The sequence below is a fragment of the Bos indicus x Bos taurus genome, chromosome 23 (genome assembly GCF_003369695.1).
Source record: "Bos indicus x Bos taurus breed Angus x Brahman F1 hybrid chromosome 23, Bos_hybrid_MaternalHap_v2.0, whole genome shotgun sequence".
Classification (NCBI taxonomy): Eukaryota; Metazoa; Chordata; class Mammalia; order Artiodactyla; family Bovidae; genus Bos; species Bos indicus x Bos taurus.
The window spans coordinates 52,382,176-52,409,891 of NC_040098.1; the positions used below are offsets into that span (position 1 = coordinate 52,382,176).

The 27,716-nt window shown below is 50.9% G+C and overlaps 1 protein-coding gene across 2 annotated transcripts in view; it reads left to right on the forward strand.

The window, feature by feature from the left end:
- GMDS (GDP-mannose 4,6-dehydratase) overlaps positions 1-27,716 on the forward strand; it is a 436,237-nt gene that overhangs the window by 214,781 nt on the left and 193,740 nt on the right. The window lies entirely within an intron of this gene.

Sequence of the window (27,716 nt, forward strand, 5' to 3'; positions counted from 1 at the left end):
CGGTTCAGAAAGAAACTTGACCGTTTACAAAAGAAAGCAAACACGGGTTCACTTGCCAACACAGAGGTCAGCCCCACTGTGGTAACGCTTTTGTGTGTAACAGTTAAGAATGTTGCGTACTTGAACACCTAAATTTTGATTTATATTATGGCCAAAAATTTTCTGATTTAATATTTTGCATAGCAGTGAGACATTTAGATCATTTACATGTGTTCTTCTAAGCTATAAACACAAGAAGCTTTTTGTGATGGTAGCCCTTGGATATATTTTAAGAACACTGCATTAAAAAAGTACGGAAGTCCACACTTTTAAAAACCATGAGACAGTGGGCAAAGGTGATGTAAAAGAACCTGAGACTTTCTTTCGTCTAACCTATATGGCCTCACCTTCTTAAGAATATGAGGCAAGTTTTGTAAAAATAATTGTTTTTTCAATACTGTCATCTTGGTGTATAACCTTCTAGCTCTCTGCAAATACCTGCAGCTACTTAGAAGGCTGTGAAAGTATCCATCTTTATCCGAAGTCTTGTTCTGCAGTTTTGGAACCAGATAGATCAAATTTCATTCTATTTTATGTTTTTGCACTGGGATGCAAAAGAAGTTTGTGTTGGAACTCAGAAACAGATCTGATAATGCAATAAACAGTATATCAAAATGTTAGTAATATTTATTTTTGGTTATGTTTATTTTCTTCTGTAGACTTCTGTATTTTCCATGTATTGAAACAAGTACATATAAACTTTTTCAATCCGGGAAAAAAATAAATGACATTTGGAAAACACGCCAGAAAAACCCAACAAAAATGCATGAGACCATTCGGTAAATACAGAAGTCATGAAAACCCCTCTGGGAGCTCAGTGGGTCTGCGTGGGGACCATGGGGTCGTGTCATCCCCAAATGCCAAGCGCACCTCGGCTCCGGGGCTCACGCGGATCTTGGTGTAAAGGACCCCTGTCTGTGTTCGTGTAGCAGGGAAGCATTTAAGAAACATGTTGGCTCAAAGACTTCAAAAGGTCTTCCCGAATGATGTCATTTTAGGATGCCTTGACGAGACGTGTCAGTCCAGCAACCCCAGGTGCTAAAGTGCCCGGGACAGTAAGGCATGAGAGCAGGAGGCCTGGCTCCTCAGGACAGTGTCATGTTTTTGGATTCCAGAGATGCACGCTCAGAGCCAGGCATCCCTGGGTGTCCATGGCCTAGCCTGTGCCCCGACACGGGTGGGCTTTGCGTGCTGAGGGTCCTGGGGCTCTGACAGTAACACAGAGTACTGCTCCTAAACCATTTTCTCATTCACGGGTTCTGAAAGAGATTGACATTTCAAGATTTCCAAAAAAGTGTCATCATTAAATAAAATTCATAACTTTTATCCCCATTTTAAGAAATAGGACCATCCTTTGCAGTTCTATTTTAAAATGAGGCTACTGCACAGACTTACGAATCAAGGTGGGTGTGGCCAAAATTAGAATCAACAAGCCTAAGAATGAAAAAACAGAAGCTTTGTTTAATTAACCCATATCTAGATCCTGGCACTCTAATCAGTCTTAGATTGGAGAAGCCTCAGCCAGCACAGATCAAACGAGTCACAATAGCATCTGGTTTACACACGCTTCAATTATAGAATCCCTCTCATTCATACATAAATATATCAATAAGTCTTTAGGTTAAGCAATTTATACTTTTTATTTGTGTATGGATTTCAGAGAAGAGGAGTAGAGAGCGTTTGCTGGACTGGGTGTAGTTGATCCCACCTGGGCTAATGATTTTTGCCTCAGTCTCAACAAGGTTTACGTATCAATTATTGATCTTTGAAAAGGACGTAATAGCAGTCCTATTAAGAATTAGCCTTCACCTTCACGTGCTGTACATCCATGATGGGAATCTCTTTGTCTTGTAAATGTTTTCCCGACAGTTAATACAAAGCCATTTCCTGTTGCTGATTCAGATCCGTTAACTTCTGTTTCATAGTCTTGTTTCTGAGATCAAGATGATTAAAACATTATTTGAGTGGGTAAGAGGTATTTCAACTTGAAATGAAGAATATAAATTCTATATTAAACTATATTGTACTTTAGAGTAAATAAGTCATGTGCAGTTACACCTTTTTTCATTATTTTATTGGAAACATTGTTAAAGGTGCAGAATTGTTGAATGGATTTTACCATGAACAGCCGCATACATCCATCACCCAGGCTCTGTGAACGCGCGTTTCTGTCGGGATAAGGTCAGCTGACAATTCAAACCGTAAAATGCTCTCGTCTTCTTAGCTGTGTAGATGCCCTCAGCACAGCCTGTTCTCAGGCCTGGCTCCCCACGTGCGCGTCGGAGCCGCACCTCGAGTTCACGAGAGCACGAGGGCTGTGCTCGCAGGTGACGGGGACCCAGCAGAGCAGAGGCCTCCGGCAGGACGGGAGCCCGGCGGCCAACCTGGGGGAGCTGTCTGCTCTCCGCAGGCCCCTCGCCCCGCGTGCAGGCTGCTGCAGGCATTTCTGCCCTGTGCTCATTCACACAGATCTGGGAGAGGATGCTGTGTGAGCGCCCTGAGACTGTTAAAGGCAAGCTGGCTCATTGCAGCATCTCTTCTTCGTGTTCAGGAGAGGAGTTGATTTCTTGCCAGGGTTGAGTCTCTGAGAGTCAGTGGTCTCTGAACCGGGTCGCTAGCCAGGCCATACCCGGCAGAGATGCTGAAGGTCACCATAGCCAGATTTCCTTGGCCAGGTCTTGATTGGTTGGGGGTGACACCCCAGGAGTGGCCATGGTCCCCACACCCCATAAACTGTAGGTCCTGTCTATGTCATCATGTTGACAAATGAAGCTTCTAGGATGGGTTGGGTTACTCCTTAAGTTTTTATCCACAGGTAAGTCCCAGCATGGAGATTCGAGACGTTGCAAGATCAGATTTTCAGTTGTATTGTACAAAAGTAGAATGGAACATCTGACCTTGCATTGGAAGAGCAGTTCTTGGCCAAGGGGTACGTGTGTGTGCGCGCCCGCGTGTGCACATGTGCATGGAGAGGAGGAAAGCGCGTCTAGGTGGGGTTGCCGGCTCAGCAGATGCCACACCGAGCACACGCCCTGCACCTGCTCAGGGGCAGAATTACCCGCCTTCAGCAGTGGCCTGGGACCTGCCCACTGCCCCACCCCCGCACAGCATTGGCACACCTTGGGTCACCAGGTGACCCCGCGTCCCCAAGAGAGTCATGGGTGTGTTCCTGAAGATGACCGTGTAAAAGGTGAGGCTCACTCACTCTTATTTCAAGGGTCTGATGAGGGTCCCTGGGTGGCTCCCCCGCCGCTGGGCTGCGGCCCTCAGCTGCCCCGCCTCTGTTGCCCCCTCGCCGGCGGACTCTGTCCCGTGTCTACTCCTTCCCTTCCCGTCTGTCCCTGCTGGCACCCGCTTCCTGTCTGCTTCCGCCCACCATGAGAACTGGCTCTTTAATTGCAATGACAAGACTCTTCCTGCTGTGTGGATGTAATTGCCTCTCACAAGGCTGACATCACCTGCCCTTGGTGATGGTGTTAAGGAGGTGGCAGTGCTGGGCACTCTGGTTGTGCAGAGAGAGAGTGGTTGACACTCTGACTTGCTAGTTAAATAGTTTCAGGATAACATATTGACTTTATTCCGAGTTCTTGAACCCTTATTGTGGTTCACGTGTCTGCAGGAGCCATCATCCTCTTGAAACCAAACTTCCAGCAGGTTTTACGTGTGGCTTTTCACGCGGCTCCAGAGGCCGTAGTTGTGCCCTGCTCACACGTTCACGGTGCCCCGGGGATGAGCCGGGGGACTAAGGCAAGACCCCTTATCACTTCAGCAAAGAAAATCATGGATGTTCCACAAAGCCCGAATGCTCACAAGCGAAGTTTTACAGAAGCAGAATTACCTGAAGGCAAAATCCAGAAACCGTTTGTGGAACGGTCGGTGTTGCTGACGAAGCCTCATGCAGATGTTACTCTGCATGAAAGACCCTAAGGAAGACCCTAAAGAAAGACACAAAACTGCTGTGTGCTATCGCTTCCCCCACTACCTCTGAGTTATGCAAAATATTTGAGGTTGCTTTTGCTGCACTTTCTCATTCCATAAAGAAAATGGTTGAGCCTCCCTCGTTGTCCATCACTTCATGCAGAATCTGAGACCTGAAATCTCGGAGAATGAAGTCCCTGCTCCACAAACACAGGAAGGATGAGGTTGGCCACCTGGGCCACCCCCCACGGACTGGGGTCTGCCCCTCTCACTCGCCATCGTGCCTTGCAGACGCCGGGTGCAGAGCAGGTGCCCGGTAAGTGCGTGGAAGGAACGGGCCCTCCCTGTCAGGTTTCTTCATCACGCGTATAAAAATGGATTTATAAAAAAACGGGATGTGCTGGATTTCTCTCACTTGTACAGCGTTTTGAGCATCGTTTCCTATACTTAGCGTAAGGCGTTTCCACAGAGCACACCCTTAGCACATGTAGGTTTTAGTTGTGGTGGGTTTTCTTGACCCCAGCCAAACGCGCTTAGGCCGGCTTCTCTCTTACTGCACGCTGGCCACGAAGGATCGCGGAGCAGTGCTCACGCATTCTCATTTTGGGTCAGTCTCCCGAGGACCGCTAGTTTCTATCAGTACTGTCACTAGACGTGATTCCTAGTTTTAAAAGAAGGGTATCTGAGCAGATGGAAAACACAGAATGGTACAGTGGCCCTGATTTACAAGACAGAATTTGAAAGTCACAGAGTTAGTTATAGACCAGCTGCCCGCGGCATGACTGGTAACACGGCACCCGGCCCTTAGAGGCCTCCGGGTCTGTGGGATCCACGGTGTGTGTCCTCTCGGGTTCCAAGCGCGTCACCGATGCAGGATTCTTCGATAGAGCAAGATTTCCATCACAGATTCTGTGATGGAAACTTTCTCTCCATTCCAGCCCCCCCACCTCCTGCCACACACACAGACGAGGGGCTCACTTTCTAACGATTTGTCTTTGTTTCTCAAGATGTGTAAAGGTTGACTTCATGACTCTCAGGCAGCTCTTTGGCAGAAGCAGAGATAGGAACCTCTGAACTGTGGTGAGAAGGAGGCCGTCCTGCAGGACCTTGTGTTCTCCGAGAGTCCCTTCCTCTCCTCCTGTGATCAGAGCTCCGGTGCTGGAGCTAGGGCCTGTACTGCTGCTGTCTCCCCTGTGGGCGGGCTGGGGGCCGCCAGGCAGAGCCTGGGAGGCGGGGCACATTCCTGGCCTTGACCGTGACCTGACCAGCCTGGGGCCGTGTCCGCGGTCCCCAGGCCCTTCTCGGGGTGGCAGAGGCACTGCCGTGCTGCCCGTGGTGGCACAAAGATCAGGGGCCTGGGCGTCACCGTGGTTTCACGTGCTTTTTTCTTACGGTGTCTCCTATGGCTTAAGAATTACTTGCTGACTTTCACTGAATCTTAAATTTCAAGTTTGGAAACAAAAAGTGCTTTCAGGCAGATTGAAAACAAAATAAAAAGTGCTTTCAGCGGACCTTTTTGTTTTTGAAGCCCCGAAGGTTGTCCTCTTGTGTTTGCATGGTGCTTTATCAGTTCCATCTTTGATTCTCCTGACAAATGTCAGACCGTGGTTAGGAGAGCAGGAATTACTGTGTGCATTTTTCACAGGGCAAGGCTGGCTTTGAATGGAGACACCCTGGCCCGCAGGCCTGGCCTGACTGTGATGCCGCGTGGCCTTTAGGGTGGGTTCTTGGCGCCTTTAGACCTTCTTATGAGATGTGGAAGCCGTGTTTTGCACTGACCCCCAGCATCGACCCTCCCCGGGAATCACGGATGAGACAGCGTTTGTGCTGCTGGCTTGGGCCATCCCCCGCCACGGCCCCACCCCGAGAGACCGAGCCCAGGCCCGAGGACCCGGGTCAGAAAGAAGCCGCAGCAGCTGCGCAGGGGGGGAGGCGGCCTGCGGCTCCGAGCTGCGGCTTCCACTGCAGCATGTTAGCTCAGTGCTTGCACCATTGTGTCATCTGGGGAAGGTATCAGCTCCGTACAGGAAATACAGGTTTAACAGAAATCACTTCATTTGATCCTTATCTTCAGAAACTCTGAAGTGAGAAGTTGGAAGCAAGGGCCGAGGTGGCTTGAATTCCACTGCTTGTTGTCAGCGGCTGCTGAAGGCCTCACTATAGTGAACCGTCCGCAGGCGGCTCCGGAACCGGCGTCAGCGGGCGGCGGGGCCGTGAGTCACCAGTAACCTGAGCCCCGCGAGCCCGGTCCAGCTCAGCTGCCCACGGCTTACAACCTCTGCGGGCTCCAAGTGGCTGTGCGGCTCAGGGGGTGTTTCGGGGGTCTCTTCTCCCCAGCACACTGACCCCCTCCTCCCCGCTCCCTCCCCTCTCTCCCTTCCCTCTCTCTCTCTCCAGTGAAGCGGCAGCTCCTGAACCCTCACCTGAGTGCATCTATGATGGGGTCTCAATGTCTGAGGGCGAGGCCCTGGCCTTGGGCCCCGAAGGCCTCTGCAGCCGCAAGAGCGCCTGGGGCCCCAGCCCTGGACCCACTGGGCACCTGTGACCCGCAGTCTCCCACCTTCCATGGAAACCATGACAGCCATGCGCTCTTGTGTTAAACATGAAGGGAGGGGTTTTGCAGCTCCTGTCCCCTCTCAGTCCAGTCACTCCTCTTGGCCGGAAGTCCACACTTCTCAGATCCTTGCCCTCCAGTGACCCCAGGTTGGCGGTGGCCCTACCCGCCCCCTGAGTTACCCCCAACCCCTGGCCCGTGCCCTGTGCCCTTGCCCAGAAGACAAGGCCGCAGACCCTCAGATGAGCTCTGACCTGTGGCCGCCCTGCCCTGCTCTGCTCTGCTGGGGCTCGTGGGGGCAGGTCTTCCCCTCCCAAGACTCTCCCCGGAGGGCCTGCCTGGGCCGCGTGCCTGCTCGCTGGAGGCCTGGTTCTGACCAGCCTGGGCGGCTCCAAGCTCTCGGCCCAGCACCCTGCCGTCCCCGCCGTGCCCCCTGCCCCCAGACCCGTGTCCAGTGCCTTCCCAGGAGGGCTTCTTGGGGTCCTGACAGGGGTGAGATGGACAGGCCAGCAACCCATGAGCAGACTTGGGACGTGGGTCCGTTTCTGCTGTTTTTGTGATCCTTCGTAAGTGCCCAGTCTAACACCCTCACGTGTGATTGGTTTCCAGGCCTTGGTGGCCCCACTGAACCACTCCAGTCTCTGGTCTGGACCGACGGGGTTGCTTTTCCTTCCTTTGTCTCCCTGCCTCCACTGACTGCTGTCGATGGGAACACCGCAGAGAGCTGTGCTTGTCTTATTGACATCAGTCTCCACACTAGCTTTCGGTTTTACCGTATCTGCATTTTTGTGTTTGACCTATTACTGCCTTTTTGGTTTTATAAAGAAAAGTGCCTCCCTCAGCAGAACCATCTGGCTGCGTTTCCGGTCCCCGGCGGCCGTGTGTGTACTCCAGCCAGGCCGGCCCTGTGGTTTCCGAGCGCTGCTGTTACTCTGGTGGTCTCAGGACTCAACTGGAACGCTGGAAGAGTTACACTATGGGCGGCTTTCAAGTCTAAAGTTTCCAAGGTGGAAAAAAGTGCATATTGTTGTCATTTTTGACACAGTATTATTATTTTTTCCTGTAACTAAAATATAGTCTTTTAAAAAGAATTACAGCATTCTATTCTTTGAGGAAGAAACCTTGCTTCTAAAATTTCTTTTAGATACGGAGCTACCAAGTTTGCATGTCAGCCGCCTGAGGTGACTGTGGATGGACTGGACACGTTTACAGCAGTACAAGTTTTCTTAAAGTTAGGGTCAGGTAGAAATAGTTTTTTGTTATTGTTCCTTTTTAAAAAAAATTGCAAGCTAGTTGGCATATAGCTGCTAAGTCGCTTCAGTCGTGTCCGACTCTGTGCGACCCCATAGACGGCAGCCCACCAGGCTCCCCCGTCCCTGGGATTCTCCAGGTAAGAACACTGGAGTGGGTTGCCATTTCCTTCTCCAGTGCATGAAAGTGAAAAGTGAAAGTGAAGTCGCTCAGTCGTGTCCAACTCTTAGCGACCCCATGGACTGCAGCCCACCAGGCTCCTCCATCCATGGGATTTTCCAGGCAAGAGTGCTGGAGTGGGTTACCATCGCCTTCTCCGGCATATATGTGCAGCATCATGATTTGATGTTTGTACATGTTGCAGAATGATCACCATGATAAGCCTAGGTACAGTGTTTTTTATCTTATGATGAGAACATCTGAGATCTGCTCTGAGCATCTTTCAAGGCTGCAGCAGCTGCGTGTTGACCGTCCTCACCCGCCGTCTGCCGCACCCCCCGCCTCCCCTGTCTTCCTGCTGGGTGGCTCTTGACCGCCCTCACCTGTTGCTGTCGCCTTTATCCTCACTCCTCCCCCCACCTGGCAACCAGCAGCCTGCGCTCTGTACCTGTCGGTCCCTTTTTCTGCTTGCTGTGTCTTTTCCCATTGCGTGAGGGCAGACACCATCTGTCTTTCTCTGACTCGCTCACTCAGCGTCACGCCGTCCACATCCATCCGTGTTGCTGCAAACGGCAAGATTTCATTCCTTGTTGTGGCTGGAAAATGTTCTGGGTTTTGTTTGCATGTACATGTATATACGCACAAGAGCTCCTGTGCGGCTGGGTGGTAAAGAATCTGCCTGCAACGCAGGAGACACGGGTTCAACCCCTGGGTTGGGAAGATCCCTTGGAGAAAGGAATGGAACCCACACCAGTATTCTTGCCTGCAGAATCCCATGGACAGGAGCCTGGCAGGCTACTTTCCACAGGGTCACAGAGAGTTGGGCACGACTTAGCAGCCAAACAAGAATAAATATATACATGAACTATAATATATGTATTAGCCAGTTTTCTAAGAGGATCATATAGCAACAATAAAGACTCAAATTAACAATAAATAATAACAGTAAGTGTTAGACTGGAGGAGACTTCCCACTCGGTTCCTGTTTCCTGCGATAGTGGAGAAGGTGAATCTGCTTTTAAAGGCTGGTCTCTTCAGTGCAGGCAGAGGTCACTGGGCAGTGAATGTGTTTCCACAGATGCGTGCACAGCGGAGGTGAAATACTGTATCTGTATGCTGTAACAGTCCTGTTTCTAAAATGCTTTGAGCAAATGTGCACTTAGTTTTCATTTTCTAAAATGCTACTTTTTCATATGAAATCACTGTTTTTAGAAACAAACTTTTTTTTTTTTTTTTTTTTACAAAATAATAGTTTCGTGCATCTCCCCTGCCCCCATATCACCTGGCAGCTCAGATCCACAAGCTATGGAGAGAAGACAGCCTGGGCGTCTTTTTGTCTCTTTTTGTAGTTTTTGTCCCAGACTTCAGTGCATAAGAGCAATGTGTGAAGTAATGCCCAGCATGTGGGCAGGACCGGGATTTAGAGTCTTCTGCAGGATTCTTTAAGTGACTTCTTTTTAGTGCCTAGGAACGGCCAGCACTGGAGGAACAGGGCTGTGACGCCCTGATCCTCGCCCCCAGTCTAGGATTTCTTAGATTGTGAAGGACAGGGAGGCCTGGCGTGCTGCAGTCCATGGGATCACCAAGAGCTGGACACGCCTGAGCGACTCAGAAAGCCTGCACCGAGCATTGCTGTTCGTGGTGTTTTCCCGACCTCGCTGAGCCTGACTGCCACGGCTCGAAGGTACACAGACGTGAAGGGATGCTCATTTTTTATTTCAAGAGAAGGATAAAAGCTAAAAATGGAGACCAAGGCAGGTTAACGAGGAGCAGTGACACCCTTTAGTGGATGGGCTATGCTGTTAACGGCGTGTGTGGCACCTTCCCTCGTCAGGTGCAACTCTGCCCCCTGGAAAAGGAGCCAGTGAGACACGAGGCTGTGTCGCCCCCCTGCCTGTGGCTCACTTTCTGGCCAGCTCCACCGTCATTTTCAATGGTGAAAAGAACAGGCACACAGAAATGACAATATAAAGGTTGGGTTTTTTTTTTTTCCCCCTGCCATTTTCCCTAATTTGACAGACGGTGGTAAAACAGTTATCAGCAGAGTGACCATTCCTGTCTCTGTGCTTATAAGCTTATTTTGGGATGGGAAACGTTCTCCAAACCCAGCAGGCACAGTTAATACTCCAGTTTTCGTTTGAGAAAAAGTTAACTTTCCGTGGTAGGGATGTGGGGCATTACCTGACTGCACATCTAGTGTTAACGGCCCAGAGACAGTGCAGCTGGGCTTTCTGACAGGCCGCGCGGGGGACACCAGCGAGTCCCTGGAGACGGTGTCCAGCTTTGGTTACGCGAATCTGCACGCAGGGAAAGGAACGATGTGGGACAGTTCTAGGTGATGGCTAATGTTGTGAGCTTTCTTGTGGTAAAATTAATCACTTGCCCTTTCTCCAGAGTTATTAGTGATTTTTCTGAAAAGCAGGATACCATTTTTCCCATAACAAGTTTTTTAAAGCTAATAATTATTCAGAGAAATACTTGTATCATATTTCCTAGAGGGCCTTCACCTCATGAGCTGTTTTTATTAAAATAAAATATGTGCTCCTGGAATTTATCTCCGGATGGAGCGTGAAATCCTGAGTGTTTGTACCTGCCGTCTCTTGGCCCGTGTGGCTCGGCCCGTGTGGCCTGACATGCAGGGCCGTGTACCCCTCAGCCCCGAGCTGCTGACTCTGACCCAAGGGCTGCAGACACTCCGAGTCTTGGTTTTCTCATCTTCAGTGTGAGGGGCTGGAGTCACGTGTACTGTAAGGTTCAGAATCTGAGGCTATGATTCCAGACTGATAAACACTTTTCCCTGAAAGCCTAGAGACCATCTAGTATACAATGTATATTGGTTTTAATGATGCAGACTATGCCTTCCTGTTCTGACACTGTGAAATCCCTAAATGAAACAATTTACACAGCCCAATGTCATTTTCTTCAACTTTCATGAGTTAATTTAGACACATTTAAGCTAACATTTATTTCTCTTAATAATAATTTATCTTATTGTTTCTGGAAAGAGATGTTATAGAACATGGCTATCCAATAGAAATAATTGGATAATAGTAGTAATTCAAGCCACACATGTGAGCCATTTCATTTTAAGTAATTTAAAATTTTCTAGTAGCCGCATTTGAGAAAATAAAAAAAAGAAGAGATTAATTTTAATATTTTATCTAACCCATCGCATCCAAAATACCACTTAGATGTGTTTAAAACACACAGTCATCGAGACACTTCACCTCTTCGCTGCTCAGTGCCCACACAGTCATTGAGACACTTTACCCCTTCGCTGCTTGGTGCCAAGGCTCCCAGCCCAGTGCGCACTGTGCACAGGCAATCCACTTTCTGGGTTGCCCACGTTTGTGAGCCCTCGAGCCCACAGCAGTCACTGCACGGGGGCTCTGCAGGTGTGTAGAGTCATGGTCTGCCCTCGCGCTCAGAGCTGCATATTTTAAAACCAGCTCTTACATACACACAGTCCTGAAGAAGGGCATCTCTGGAAGAGAAAGCCTGGGTGCTTGTATGCTGAACACGTGGCTCTTCTTCTCTGTAGTGACCGGGTGACTCGGCGGTTGGTGGCTTGTCCTGTCCCCCTGGGAAGCTGATGGGGCCCCCGCCCAGCGACCTGTGCTGCTGAGACCCTGTCCTCAGTCTTCCCCCAGAGTGGCTGCAGCCAGCACCGGCAAGGTTACAGCACACACCGCCGGCCTTCCTGGGGACAGAAGCCACACCAGGCCACCCATGAAAAGCCTCAGAGCAGATCCTTTTGCAATCCAGAGAATCCCAGAATTTTTTAAGTGAAGGACCTTAGAAAGAAAGTAGTTGTTGACACAGGATTAACCGTAAGAACAGAGTATATATCTTTGGGGCTTTGATTCAGACCAGACAGATTCATTGTGACTCTGTTCTTTCAGACAGGCAGTTCAGCAGTGGGTGGAGTCCCAGTTGTCAAGTGGAATTCGGGGCTGACTTAATTTACTCTGCTTAAGTGCTTTAACTTCAAACTAAGCGTCCATTTAACTCTGGAGAGCGTTTCAGCTGCACCTTTCTGTATGGTTTTGAAGACTGCCAAACTTCCCTGGTTACAAACTCAAAACGTCTGTTTAGAGGGAACATCACAAGCTCCTGGGGTGCTCTTTTTTCATAGGGGCAGCGATACAAATAATGTAAGCACTTGTAACTTTCCTCGTGTGACTAATCTCCTAGGTTTTCAGTGAATCCGTGTCATTCTTTCCATCCACACCACATCTTTTTTAGTAAGCCTCTCAAGCCATGTTTGGGTAGAAGTTGGTATAGTTTTCTAATTACAGAGATGTGGATATTTTACCCCCGCCCCCCGGGGTCAAAATGGCTTGCTTTTAGGGTCAGCCAGGAGTCTGGGGGCAAACCTGGGATTTAACCCAGGACTCCTGATTCTTGAATTTCTGCTCAAAGTTTTAGTTCTTTAAAAATATGAAGAGACAGGACACTGCTGCTCATTACAACACATGTCCAGCCGTGTGTGAGCCCACAGCCCCTGCCCAGCCCACCCGCTCCATCCATCTCCTGCAGCCTCAGAGCCCAGGGGCACACGCAGCTTTACCGGGCACTTGTTGGAGGGTCAGAGTGATGAGCAGGAAGAGGAGGTCAGGAAGGGGAGGCGCGACTGAGCAGATGCTGGGCGCACCTCCAGGACCCCAGCTGCTGGCCGGTGGTCGCCATCCGCGGGACGGCGTGACACAGCCTTGGTTGAGGTCTGTATCTTAGCTCACATCACATGTGTCTCACAGAGAGCTTTTCATTCCAATACATGTTTTTACCAAAGGAAATTCCAAACAAAACTGGTCAACTTATCAACTAATTGGCAAAGAGAACCCTTAGATGAAACATGTAAGTGAAAATATAAGTAATGTATTTTGGTGTTGTTCAGTCACTAAGTCGTGTCTGTCTCTTTGCAGCCCCATGGACTGCAGCATGCCAGGCTTCCCTGTCCTTCACCGTCTCCCAGAGTTTTCTCAAACTCATGTCCATTGAGTCGGTGATGCCATCCAACCATCTCATCCTCTGTCGCCCCCTTCCCCTCCCGAGCCTTCAATCTTTCCCAGCATTGGGGTCTTCTCCAGTGAGTCAGCTTTTCACACAGGTGCCTAAAGTATTGGAGCTTCAGCTTCAGCATCAGTCCTTCCAATGTATATTCGGGGTTGATTAACTTTAGGACGGACTGGTTTGATCTCCATGCAGTCCAAGGGACTCTTAAGAGTCTTCTCCAGCACAGTTTGAAAGCATCAGTTCTTTGGCACTCAGCCTTTTTTATGGTCCAACTCACATCCCTACATGACCACTGGAAAAACCATAGCTTTGACTATACAGACCTTTGTCAGCAGAGTGATGACTTTGCTTTTTTAATATACTGTCTAGAAATACATACAAGAAATGTATACAAAATTGTGCTGTCTTCTTATTGGTGGGGAGGGCACTAACATATAGGTACGTGACATATCATTTACGATGCGTATCAATTTTAGCTTGCTTGTGTTTTTGTGTGTGTAGCCCCCTGAGGTCACAGTGGCCCCAGGGAGGGACTTTGACACCCGTCCTGGGCCAGCCTGCTTTGTACGCTGGAGCAGGTCACGGGCATGTGCTCTGCAAGCTCTCTGGCCTGTTCACTGGGGAAAGTTCCATAAGGAAAGTGTTCTCCTGGTTTAGTCAGAAGCCCCTTTAAGGCAGACCGTTCCCCAGAGAGTTTGTTTGACTTCCTTGTTTCATTGCCATATGGCCCAAAGTGGGTATTCAGCCTTTGGTTTCTCTCTCTTTCAGGTTTGTCTTAGTGAAGTAGAGTCGATTCCAACGTTGTCTTCGTTCCTGCTGTCCAGCAGGTGACTCGGTTATGCGCATGTGTGCTCTTTTCCATGTTCTCTTCCGTCGTGGTTTATCACAGGGTATTGACTATAATTCCTTGTGATAAACAGACCTTTTTTATCCACAGTTATTGGTTTTTTACCCTGGAGGAGGAAATGGCAACCCACTCCAGTATTTTTGCCTAGAGAATCCCATGGACAGAGGAGCCTTGCCGGGCTGCAGTCCCTAGCATCGCAAAAAGTTGGACACGACTGAGCGACTAACACTTTACTACTTTTTTATTGGTTTCTTAAACTCAAGCTATTTTAGAAAGCTCTCTCTGTTGATAGGTCACAATATATTGCCTTGTGCCACCTTCGTTTGTTAAATCCAGCTTTGGAAACTGGGCTGTGGGACTCTGTGGCCCTAGACTTGCCATCCATCCCCAAACATATGGAGCTTTAAGCCACCTGGGGCCGGGGGAGCAGAGTTAAGTTAGTGCAGAGGTAAGGGGCATCTCCCCCTAGAAGCCTGGGATCCTGGGGTAGAGAAACCACGTGCGCAGAAGGAAGCGCTCCTGCACGGGCGCGGCCCTGGCATGTGGACCTAGCACCGTGGCTGCGTCTTCCTGCTCTCCAGTGCCAGTGCCAAGAACCGCTCTGCACCGTCCAGGGTCAGGGGTCGGGCCGAGGGTCGCACTCCCCTGCCAGTCCACTCCCCCACCAGCTGCAGGCTTGCCCCGCTTGGCCCCCCTTCCCGGGTGCAGCTGGACACATGGCTGCTGAGTAACAGGGGCCCTGTGGCCATGCTTCAGGGAGCCCCAGACCTGAAGGCTGGACCTGCCGGCCTGCTGTGACCAAGAGGGGCTCCTGCAGGACAGAGTCCCCTGTTCCCCAGAACAGCCGGGGGGTGGAGCAGGGAGGGGGAGGAGGGAGGAGGGGAATCCCGGGATACGCACTTTCGGGTCATACACACCCCGACGCGTGCACCTGTGGGGGCCAGAGCTCGCAGGTCTGGAGGATCGGCAGCATCGCCTGGCCCAGCTCTGCAACCCCCAACCTCCTCAGACCAGCATGTCCTTGAGATGCGGAGACTCCCAGCATTGGTGAACAGACATGTTCAGGTAAAACTTTCACTGTAGATTTTTTAAGGAGTCGTAAAAATTAGAATAGGCTTCAATGACAAAATGCATGTCTGGCTGTTTGACTTACAGCACTTAGGGTTCTGGTTTGGCCTAAATCGTCCCTGAGAAGCTGGGGGTTCTTCGGTTATCCCAGCCCAGTGGAACCCCTAGCAGAAGGGGGACCCGCACCCACACGGCCCCCTCCCAGCGAGCCTCTGGGAAGCCACTCTGGCTGGAAGTTCCCGGTGTTCTGCTCACGGCACGGCACCGTCCATCGGTGTAACCCGCCTGCAGGCCCAGCGCTGTCCCCCGGCAGCCCCGGGTGAGGAGCACTGTCTCCAGGTGCTCCTGGGAGCTGGCGGCGGGCGCACTCGCAGCCCCCTTCCTCCCTGCACACGGTCCCCATCGGCTCTGGCGGGTCCGCCCACCCCCCGCACCAGAGCAGAGCGCGGCGCTGACGGCAGGCGCACTGGCAGCCCTCGGGCTCTGGTATCCTGTCTCTGGCAGCCCCACACCTGTCATCAGCATCAGGAGTGCCCCACGTCCAGCATGGGGGAGTTGGACAAAGCCCAGCCCCACAGAGCAAGTGTTTTTATCCCCGTTTTGGTGATGAAGAGGAGGTGCAGTGTGGCCAGGTGACTTCCCCAGAGCGCGTGGCAGCACCAGCCCGGACTCCGCAGGCAGGTGTCTCTCGCAGGCGTGCGCGCACTCAGGTCCCGCCCCCACACCTCTGGGGCCTTCCCTCTGCTCCCAGCCCAGCTTCCTACGTTGTGGCCCCTCGAGCGGCACGGTAACTGCCTCTGATAGGTCTCTGACGCCCTTGCTTTGTCAACCGTGCATTCCCTGTGACACTTGGCCTGGACCCCGCGTGCTCCAGGCTGTCTCCCGCCAGCTGGGGAGCAGGGGCCTCAGGGCAGAGCCCCTGTGGTGAGGCTCCCACCGTGGACTGGGTGCTGTGCCAGGCCAGGCGGGCATCTCGCTGGCACTTGGGTCACCGTGGCTGAGCTCAAGCAGGTGGTGGCACCACAGCACAGGGCCCAGACCTCAGCCAGGGGCGCGGTCTTCCCACAAGAGATGCAAAGTCATTTGTTAAACCTGGTGACTCCTTTGTTTCGTCACATAGATACGCCTTTTCTTGACTTACTGTGTCTGCCTGAGACAGTCAGCGCGGGAGACCTTCCCCACCTCCATCCACGAGGAGGCTTTTCTGCAGAGGGGTTGGGGGAGGGCCGAGTGGTCCAGCAGAGGCCTCTGGCCGCGTCCCCCTACTCCCTGAGATGAGGCCGCAGCCCCACCCGGCTAGGTCAGCCAGCTCTTCCAGGAGCCCGTCTCTCTCATCCACGATGGTGTTTGTTTTGTTTCATGCAACTGCGCATTACTTGAATCTTAGCTTTTTTGGAAATGGCTTTCCCCGAGGCCATTCCTGTCTGCTCCTTTGTCCCGAAGCCTGGAGGGCCTGTCCCCGCGTCACGTGTTCCGCGCTCAACAGCACGGCTCTGTTCCGAGCTCACCCTCGCCCCAGAGCTGGAATAAATCACAGTCGGTGGAGACTCCGTCGCCATAAATCAAGGCCTGTCCAGAGCTGGAGCCTGCCCAGTCGAAATGTCATAGCTCGGCTCTCACTGAGGATTAATTAAAGGCCTGATAGAAAGCCCAGATGTGCTGCCTGGTGGCTGCGTCTCCCGGGTCTCTGCCCACCCAGGAGCGCGGGGGGAGCGCGGGCGCGCGCGAGTCCGAGCGGACTCCACCTGGTTTGCAGGATGCGCGCGCGTGCTCCGGGCGTCAGGCTCTGCGTGCCCAGCCTCTGCCTGCAGGGCCTGCAGTCAGGCAGAGGCTGCGCTTTAACCGAGGAAGACGGAAGAAAAGGGACAGTCAAGACGCTCTCAATGCAGAAAAAGCTGTCCTGAAACCAGTGTCCATGTGAGGCCAAGGAACCCATGATGCCCGAGTCTGCAGCGCCTGTGCTCAGGAGAGCTGGGCTCCTCGGGAGCGGCTCTCGCCTCAGCAGTTGCTCAGTCCTTCCTTCAGTGATGAATGAGAGCGTGGAACCATCCAGAAAAGGGTGCTTGGTTGAATGTACACGAAAGGGAATGTGCAGCGTGAACCAGTTCTCGACGTATCCTAGCAAAATACTGCATTAGAAACAGAAAACAAAAAAGAGCTTGTAATAGAAAACTATGCACCACAACCATGTTTTTGTACAACTTTAGCCTTAATATTAACCAGTGTAGAAATTTGATTATGAAGTTGGGGGAAAAAAGACACCATGAAAGACTAATAATAACCAAACATCTTTTTCCTGTGGTAATATGTTTACTTTCCTTACTGAGGATCTGAAAATCGGCTATTTAGAAACTTCATAAACAAAACGGAGACTCCCGATTGCTACACGATCCATGCAAATAGATAATCAGAGATGACAGTTGGAAAGCTCTGATAGTGTAAAGCAAGGCTCTTTGTGCCAAACAGAGCTTGCTATTTTGTATAGCACATCTTTCTGTTTACCTGAGGCTTTTATCAACAGAAAGTTTGGCTTTCCCCAGCACATGGGATTTTCTCACAGTGCTATATTGATGCTTACTTTCTGGATGTGAACACTTGTTTTTTATGAACTTAAATAATGAAATAGCATAAACCTTAAACAAATTCCAGAGAAAAGCACGGTGATGTCAGTGGGAGTGATCTGAAGGTTTCTATACCTGTTATGTGACCCAGGTATTTAAATATACAAACATATCCAATTTTAAGGATTTTTTAAAATCTAATAAACTTTTAATAGCCACATTATATGTGGTCGTATATGACTTACTGTTTTCATCCTATAATCTGATGATTGTGACTGAAGTAATAATCTGAATAGACTTTTTAGCATACCTGTGCAATTTCTCAGAAACAACAATTTCAGCTGTCTTCCAAATGATCAAATTCTGTGCTTCTGTTGAGATTACTGAGGACTGGTCAGTCTTTAGGAGTTATCATGGGTCTCACAGCATGTTCGTTGGCTTTCCAAGGCTTTCCTCAAGGACCCTTCCTTGGCTTAGAGTAGTCACTTATCTGGGGGGAAAATAGTTTACTGCAAAGTTCCATTTCTGTTAGCCCAGATATTTGATGTTTTTAGGAGGATTGCCACTGCATGCTTTCTTGGCTTAGCCCATGAATGACTTCACATTTGTCATTGCTTCTGGTCCTGCATTTAAATTTCAGTAGCTCTGCACAGGCTGAAAGGCCCAAGTCAGTGGCTCCAGAGCAGAAACTGATCTGAAGAAGTCATTGCATTTCCCCAAACCAGGCAGCCTAGCTCCTGGAATAATCTTCATAAATACTCCTTGTGTATTTTCCCTTCTGTGTTTCTAATCGCATTGAGGCGAACAGCTAATGTAACAGACCTGGTGTGATTGTGCTAAGTGAGCGTGTGCACACCACCAGCACCAGCGAGGAGGTCTCATTCCCAAGCCCGAGGATTAACACCATCAGAAAAGGCTAAAGCACTTGCTGTAGTCAGAAATCAGATTCACATCCCGCAGTTGAGAGGGGAAATGTCCTTGTTTAATGCAGGCTGTCTGCTGCCCGGGGTGCTGGGCAGTGGGTGGGCGCCAGGCCCACCTGCCCTTGGGGCTGGGCCGGGCGCAGAGGGTGCAGACCCATCAGCTCAGCCGGGAATCTCCCTGCTGGAAAGTGGCCTGGGAGGGAGGCGAGCCCACACCTGGCCTGTCCTCCCTCACATAGTATCTGAGTGCAGCAGACTGGCTGAGGGAGTTTCCGGAACACTCCCGGATGATGGCGTCCAGATGCACTGCTCTGAAGTTAGGCAGCCTCCATTTCAGCGTATAACATTTTAGACGAGAAGGTTCACTCGGAAGTTGTCCGCTTTGATTAGACGTAGACATGAAGGCCAGCAGAAGTCAGGGGTGCGTCCAGGGCTGTCCAGCCAGAGCTGTTAGCTGCGTGGCCAGTGTTTCTTCTTCCCAATGCTGTCTCGTATTTTCTCATTATTTTAAAGATTGGTAGATGCTGACCATCAACTGTTATGATTAGTTTGTGAAAACACATTTATCCATTCGGTTATATGTGTTTTTTCTTTTAACCTGTATATTATCTACTTCATGAAATTAAAAGACACTTGCTCCTTGGAAGAAAAGCTATGACCAACCGAGACAGAGTATTAAAAAGCAGAGACATCACTTTGCTGACAAAAGTCCGTATAGTCAAAGCTACGTTTTTTCTGTAGTTGTGTACAGATGTGAAAGTTGGACCATAAAGAAAGCTGAGTGCCAAAGAATTGATGCTTTCACACTGCGGCACTGGAGAAGACTCTTGAGAGTCCCTTGGACTGCAAGGAAATCAAACCAGTACATTCTAAAGGAGTTCAGCCCTGGGTGTTCTTTGGAAGGAATGATGCTGAAGCTGAAGCTACAATACTCTGGCCACCTGATGTGGAGAGCTGACTCATTGGAAAAGACCCTGATGCTGGGAAAGACTGAGGGCAGGAGGAGAAGAGGGCAACAGAGAATGAGATGGTTGGATGGCATCACAGACTCGATGGACATGAGTCTGAGCAAACTCTAGAAGATAGCGAGGGACAGGGAGGCCTGGCATGCTGCAGTCCATGGGGTTGCAAAGAGTCTGACATGGCTGAACAACAACGTTATATTTCAACATAAATTATCTTTAAAACATCATGATTTATGAAATTTTACACCATACTTACCAGCATGGGTTCTTTCTGAGGGTATTTTTGATGAGAGTAAATACTTAGCTCTTCAAATCAAGGGGTTAAGTATATGAAGGTGGGGCGGTGGCTGCTCTGCACTTGTTAAGGTACCAGGTGGCTCCTTCCTGTGTTGCTGGCACTGTCCTTGTGGGCTGCACGTGATTGAGGCCTTGGATAGTTCAAGGTGAGCAGATGCCACTGTATCTGCTTGGGAACTGCCTCCTCTAGGGTGGGCGTCCCCCCACATCAGCCCCTAAGGGTGTCGCCCTCTCCCAGTGACCCCTCCTGTGGTGTTTTCTGCTGCTTACTGGCCCCCTTCCCGGGGAAGGGTCGGTTTGTTTGGAAAACCCGTGGCTCGCACCTTACGTGCTGGCTCACAGTGTGGATGGCAGTGGGCATGCCCCACCCCAGGTGACTGTGCCCCTGGGCTCACAGTGTGGGTGGCTGTGGGCACGCCCCACCCCAGGTGACTGTCCCCCTGGGCCAGCATCCACGCTGCCAGACCCCAGCCGATGCCCCTTCACTTAACATTCAGCCATGTTTACCAAACAGCCTGAGCTACGGTCCTGCTAAAGCCTTAGGAGATTGTTCTTTGGCTTTGATATTTAACATCTTTTATAGTAAACTTACTAAAATGTCTGCTTTTTTCCTTCATTTCCTGGAATGGTCCCAAGGGGTCTTCTCTCCTGGTTCCTTGCAGCTTCTACCCTGGGCTTCCTTAGTGAGGTCTTGTCTCTCTCCTGAAGTGGCTCCTGACTCCTCGCAGGTCTCTTCAGTTGCATGTGCCCGCTTTGCTACACGGAGAATCGCTCACTGTGCAGGGAAACCCTGCTCTCAAATTTCCTCCTAGAAATGAAGGTAGATATCGTTCAGTGTGCCGGTTCCTAAGTTTTAGATCCAAGCCCTCAGAAACACGGTGGCACTGGTGACGTTTAAGCCTGACACTGCTGTCCTAAGTAGATGTCTCCACAAGCAGGGTGGGTGGGCAGAGAGAGGCGGGCAAGTGGAGAGGAAGCCTCCTTCCTGCCGCTACTCGGGCCTTCCCCGCGAGACGAGCGTGGATGACGGATGTGACGGCTGATGAGGCATCTCGGTGGCCTCGCTTCCGTTCTCTTCTCTGGTGGCGGCTGCCACAGCTGGGACCCCCTCGCTGTGACCTGGGCTCACCTTCCTCCTGCCCTCCGCTGCGCGTCCCACTTGCCCCTGACCCCTGCCCACCCGCCGGGGGTGTGGATGTTTGTTCAGAGGGCGGGTGATGAGGCCGGGTGCTCCCGCCGCTCCGTGCGCAGGGGCCCCCCGGGAAGCACCGTCCGCAGGTCTCCCGATGCTGCCTCGGGCCCGTCGGAAGCCCTGTCCGCGGGCCCCTCGTCCTGCCCTTCACTCACCCTCAAAGGCAGTGTGGTCCTTTTTGCCGGCAGGGCGTCACTGTTGCCGCGCCCTCGGGCCTAGCTGGCACCAGCCACGCTGACATGGCCCGTGTTTACTAAAGGGACAGTGGAGCAAACGCCGAGCGGAGCCGGGTGTGCCGTCCTGCCGGACCAAGCCGGGGGGCCGGGCCAGCGTGGACGGCACGCGGCACTCAGCGGGGGCGGCCTCTTGGCCTGTGTGCCTCCCTCCAGCCCGGCCCTGCCGTGCTCCGGACGGATGTGTGGCGAGAAGAGAGAATGGAGCTCACAGGTGACTTGGACCTGCTGGGGTGCCCGCGCCCATTGCTCACGTGCGTGTCTGTAGACTCCCCGGCCTCCTGGCCTGCACACGGGGTCAGGCGGGGTCAGGCGTGAGGAGCTACTGCTCTTTGGAGAAAGACTGGGAGCCCCTGAGTGTTAGACGGAGAGCATCCACCCGAGGACAGGAGTCTTACTGGACGGTTTTGTAGAAACAGCAATGGAGGTAACATCGTTCCAAGAGAAGAAAGATTTAGGTGACCAGGAGAAGTGTGTGTTCACTTTGAAACTGTAAAGAAGGCACTAACTGGTATTTAAGAAATTTAATCTGTTCTCTTCTATTAATGTTTTAAGATTATTAGATGTTTTGCTATTAAAGTTAAGTTCAGTCGCTCAGTTGTGTCTGACTATTTGTGACCCCATGAATTGCAGCATGCCAGGCCTCCCTGTCCATCACCAACTCCCAGAGTTCACTCAAACTCATGTCCATCGAGTCAGTGATGCCATCCAGCCATCTCATCCTCTGTCGTCCCCTTCTCCTCCTGCCCCCAATCCCTCCCAGCATCAGAGTCTTTTCCAATGAGTCAACTCTTCGCATGAGGTGGCCAAAATACTGGAGTTTCAGCTTTAGCATCATTCCTTCAAAGAACACCCAGGACTGATCTCCTTTAGGATGGACTGGTTGGATCTCCTTGTCCCAGAGACTCTCAAGAGTCTTCTCCAACACCACAGTTCAAAAACATCAGTTCTTCAGTGCTCAGCTTTCTTCACAGTCCAATTCACACATCCTTACATGACTACTGGAAAAACCATAGCCTTGACTAGACGGACCTTTGTTGGCAAAGTAATGTCTGCTTTTGAATATGCTACCTAGGTTGGTCATAACTTTCCTTCCAAGGAGTAAGCGTCTTTTAATTTCATGGCTGCAGTCACCATCTGCAGTGATTTTGGAGCCCCCCAAAATAAAGTCTGACACTGTTTCCACTGTTTCCCCATCTATTTCCCATGAAGTGATGGGACCAGATGCCATGATCTTAGTTTTCTGAATGTTGAGCTTTAAGCCAACTTCTTCACTCTTCTCTTTCACTTTCATTGAGAGGCTTTTTAGTTCCTCTTTACTTTCTGCCATAAGGGTGGTGTCATTTGCATATCTGAGGTTATTGATATTTCTCCCGGCAATCTTGATTCCAGCTTGTGTTTCTTCCAGCCCAGCATTTCTCATGATGTACTCTGCATATAAGTTCAATGAGCAGGGTGACAATATACAGCCTTGACATATTCCTTTTCTTATTTGGAACCAGTCTTTTGTTCCATGTCCAGTTTGAACTTTTGCTTCCTGACCCGCATACAGGTTTATCAAGATGATTATTTAAGGAAGGGCCGTTTTCCTACAGCAGGCGTTTCACGGGACAGGAGCACATGTCTTTAAAACCCTTGGCTGGGAACTGAGTTGGTTCTTCCCCGGGGAGCTCCTAGGGCAGGAAGGTCAAATTAGAAGTGCGAGTAAAATATTATCATGGTCAACTGAAGCATTAGGCTCGTAAATTGAAGGATACATTTTCACGAACACGATGAGCCCTGGTCCTTTCCTGTCCTGGGAGGGGCCGCGAGCCGAGCAGAAGCCGAGTTTGCTTTCCTGTCAGGTACTTGGTGATGAGTTCATTGAAGATTTTCGTGGCTGTGCTGACCCTGGTCTCCAGCTTTCAGGACCAGCCTCCACCCTCTGCCTGCCCGCAGCCCCTGCCCAGCTTCCTCGCTGGACACCGAGGGCCTCGGGTTTGCACAAGGTTCAGAGCAGGGCATTTGTTCGCCGGTGTTTTGTACAGGCGGCCTGAGCTCCCGCAGTTGCTTATCTTCATTAATTCCTCTCATCCGCCCCCACCCCCACCGCATGCAAGGCCCTTCACGTGAATCCAATTTAGCCTCAATGCATCTTATTCAGCGGCTTCAGGCTGCCCTTCCCGCCAGCTGTCCTGCTGCCCGGCGGCCTCAGGCTTCCCAATTTAGCTCTGGAAATGATTTCAGCATGGCAAAAACGTTTCTCCGGCCAATTTGGAAAACAGGGTTCAATTTGTGAGGAAGGCCCGAAATGGCAACTGAACTTGGCAGGGAGGTGGGGGAGGCGGGGCGAGGCCGTCAGGGTGGGGGGTGGGGGTGAGGAGGGGCCCCTCACCCCGGGGCGGCCCCCCAGGAGCGCCTCCGGGACGGTGCCCCCTTCTCACCTGGAGGTGCAGGCGGAGTCAGGCTCGGGCTGGGCTGCTGTCTCTGCTCGTCCCCTTCTGGCCTCGGGCCTAAGCGCGGCTCTGCGGTCACTGGGGGTGGCGGGTGGGGAGGCCCAGCAGGGCCACGGTCACCCGTGGTGTGCGGGTGGCCGGGACCCAGGAGGTGCTGCAGCTGAGTGGGGACAGGTCTCAGCACAGCGGCCGAGGCTGGAGTGACGGCACGTGACTCGCGGGGCTGAAAGAGTGACACGCCCCATCGCACACACACACCGTTGCACCTAAGCCACCTGCCAAGCGTGGCTCTGTTAGGTCCAAAATTACATGCAAGTAATCCATATAGGGTGTAAAAGGTGCCTAAAAGTGGGTTTATTGTGGGCTTTGGTGAAGGGTGTGCTATTGAGATGCATGCAGGCAGGTTCTAGGTTCTGAAGGCTGGCTGATGTCAGAGGCTGGTGGGCAGGGACTGTGAATGTGTGTCATTGCTTTTCTCTTTGTACATAAACCTCAGTCTCTCACAAGAGAGAAGAAGTGTGTTTGAACGTGTGTGGCTCAGTCGTAGCTGCTGCTTAAGCTCTACCGTGTTCCTTCTGTCCCACGGAATCTGTGATGTCAAAATAAGCGAGGTTATTACTCATAGCTTCTTCTGCAGAGGACACTGGATTTTGAATAATTTCAAAAGCCTAATACCTTCAGAGGGCTTCCCTGGCAGCTCATCAGTAAAGAATCCATCTGCCAATGCAGGAGATTCCAGTTCAATCCCTGGGTCAGGAAGATCCCCTGGAGGAGGGCATGGCACCCCACTCCAGCATTATTGCCTGGAGAATCTCATGGACAGAGGAGCCTGGCGGGCTAAGGTCCGTGAAGTTGCAAAGAGTCAGACACGACTGAGCAGCTGAACACCACCACCACTTCAGAGTTTACAGCTGCCCCTCACGAGCTGTGTGTGTAGCTGATCGTTTATCCATAACCACTGCCGCTGGTGGTCAGTTGACTCCACGGGGCTCTCTGGTTTCAGAGGCCAGTTCAGCATCTGGAATAGATACTGATGACGTCATGTGACCTCTGACACCCGTCCCGTCTCCCAGGGTCAGGCTCCTCCTCTCTGCTAGCCTCGCTCAGAGGTGCTCAGCCTTCTGGCTGCAGGAGGATGCCTTGGAAGTTTGCTTAAAGCACAGACGTGGGTCCCCTGTCCCCCTGGTTTCCCACACAGCAGGTCTGAATGGGCCCCGAGAATGCACATTTCTAAATTTCCCCAGGTGATCCTGCACTGCGCCAGCCGCTCACCCACATTCTGACTCGGCAGCAACGAAGTGGGGACCGAGCTTTAAAAGGCAGCAGCTCTGGATTTCTAATGAAAAGCATGGTGACCGTGGTTACTGATACACTGAGTACCTGAAATTTGCAGAGAGGGCAGGCCTTCAGTGACCCCACAGTGAAAAGAAGGAAAAGAGAAGGTGGCTGCAGGTGCTGGGGGTCGTTGTGCAGTGTTCACGCACGCCAGCTTGTCACGTGGGCACCTCGCATACGTGCAGACCCTGTCAGCTGTGCGGCAGTGAAGCTGTAGAAAGCGAGCCTGTCGAGCCAGATTAGAAGCTCAAATGTTTATCGTAAGTTGACCGTTGCTTTAAAATAGTCATAAGTTTTCTATCATCCAGGACCATCCCGGGATGTTTCCAAATTAGCTTTATCTTTTCTGGAAGTTGAGGGACAGGCCAAGGATGGCAGGACACAGCCACCCTCTCTGCTCTGCCCCGCATGTTAGAGATCTCTCTTTGACCTTCAGAGGGGTAGTGCTTGGACTTGGAGGTCAGACAGCCTGGGTAGAGGTGACTTTCTGCCAGGGTGGAGAGCATTCGTTTTGGGTCTGTGTTGCTGAAGGGAGTGGAGGGAAGGATGGGTGAAAAGGACTTGTAGAACTGCTACAAAAATCTCCCCAAGGATGTGGTCCCTGCTCCAAAATGGAAATAATACTGCCCACTTGCAACATTTCTGATAGGATTATTTTAAATGTATTGTTGAAAATACAGCTGCTGAATAATTGGCAAAGAATAAAGCCCCAGAATAGACCGTCACCCATTCCAGTTCAGGGCAAGTTCCTCACCCTCTCTGTGACTCCGTTTGTTCATCTGTGGCGTGGGTACAACACAGATGTTAATCTCCTGCGACTGTCGTGATGAGTAAAAGACAGCATGCGTGTCTGCGCAGAGCCCGGCACATCGGAAAGGCTCCATAGTGTGAAGTGGCAGCAGCAGCCACTGCTGACACCGCCTCTTAGAGTATAAGTCTTCAGAACAGACAGAAGAAAGAGTCGTTTTCTGCGATTGTCAGTGAGAGCTCATCAATAAGAAGGACCTCTGCTGGTTTAATCATTTATGCAAATTACAGATCTGATCTCTTACGACCAAACAGTGCTACTCCCTTCAGTTGTCTTCACCCCCAGCCCCTGGTGTAGATGAATGTAATGAGATAAATGTTGGTTTTGTTCTTGGTTTTTGAAAAGTATAATTAATTGAAATGAGGCGGATAAAACACGATGTCGGGTGGGCCCCGTTCGCTGCCCTGCAGAGCTCTGGGGTCAGAGGATCCTTTCCCTCCCAGGTCACACTCATGTGCATCCTCATCCCGGAGACTGATAACCAAGTTGCCGCTGGAGCTGCAGGCGTGGCAGGCGCAGCGTCCTGGTAACGGGGAGCCCACTCGCGCCCACACAGCAGGGCCTGGAATCATGTCTCTCTGTCTGTCTCTGGGATGTGACGGAGTTGTTTGATTTATCACAGAGTAAAGTCTGTGCCATTTCTGGTCCATATCCTTTTCCCATTGATATTTTAGGGCTTGTTACAGTAAAATTCCAGCAGAATTACACAACCGAGAAAGAATGATCCAGTAGGTCCTGAAAGTTTTCTGATGGAGACTGAACTCAATGGCAGTATGTTAAGTTCTTGAAGTCGGAAATTCGTGTTATATTTTTAGGAGACATTCTTGAAATTGCCTTTCCCATTTGGGAGGAGGCAAGGAGAAACATCATGACTTTTCTTCTTTTCTCAGACAAACCAGCAGGAGATTTTTTATATATTACAGACACTCACTTTGCAGAGCCGCTGTGAGTCCCGGCTTAGTCGCTGGGGTTCTGCGTTTGCGCAGTTCTGCGGACAACAGCCCCCAAGGCGGCGGGAGGACCACGTGCCCTGGTTTGTCTGTGCGGCCAGGGAGTTCAGAAGGCTCTGTGTTGGGGTGTAGAACAGGAAGAAAGGGCACAGCTGGCCTCTGCCTGAGGCCACACTGTGCTGCACCCCGGGCTGGCCCGAGGACTGGTTTAATTCAGCCTCCAGACCCACGGGCTGTGTCCTGCGAGGATGGCAGGTGGGCGGTAATTCAGGAGGCGGGAGGATGGGAACCCTGGAAGGAAGCAGGTGGCCTGTGGAGACAGACTGTGTCTGCCCCTTGATACCTGGGATGCCTCTGCGGCCAAGGAACAGCCGTGGTGTCTCCTTGTCCCTTTCCGTGATGATCTTTATAAACCAAAGCTCCAGAGTGTTTTCGGCACCGAGAGGTCATTGCCCTGTCCCTGTGCCTTTATGCTCTCCAGCCAGCATCAGCTCAGATGTGTTCCCCCGTGTCTCCTGCTCGTCCTTGCTCTGAGAAAGTAAAGTGAAGCTCAGATTAAACGCTTGCCTTCTGTGCCTGGATGTGCAGACACATTAGTTTGATAAATGACAAAGATAAACAAGCAGAGAGAGGACGAGTGGGAGAATCCACTTATTCTGAGATAGCTTTTCTTTTTCAACTTCGAAATGAGAAATAATTATGTTTATCTCTGCAGCATGGAGATAACGAGGCTGTAAATTAATTTCCATGCAGGCTCTCCTGTAAATTACAGTTTCACTCTTTTCCAGAATCAGAAGTCTAATAAGATGTTTCTGGGTCAAGAGCTCTGAGCCTCCTGCCCCTGTTTCTTTATAACAAGGGTGTTATCCCCTTCAATCCATAAATTATTTGAAACATCCTTTTAACTTCTTGGAAGAGAGGTGCCAGAGTGCTTAAATATTTCCTGTTTTATCCGAGTTCTGTATTCCTTTTTCACTTATTTCAGCATGGTTTCCTCCTATAATTAAATCAGCATTTTAAAATTTAACGTGAAGTAGGGAGCTTACAGATAAATGATGGAACTCTATGGCTCAAAGAGATAAATCTTGGGGCCCTGCCAGTAGGTAAATAACGAACTTGTATTCAAGCCACTTAGGAGCGATCAGCTGCGAGGTCGGCCGCTCAG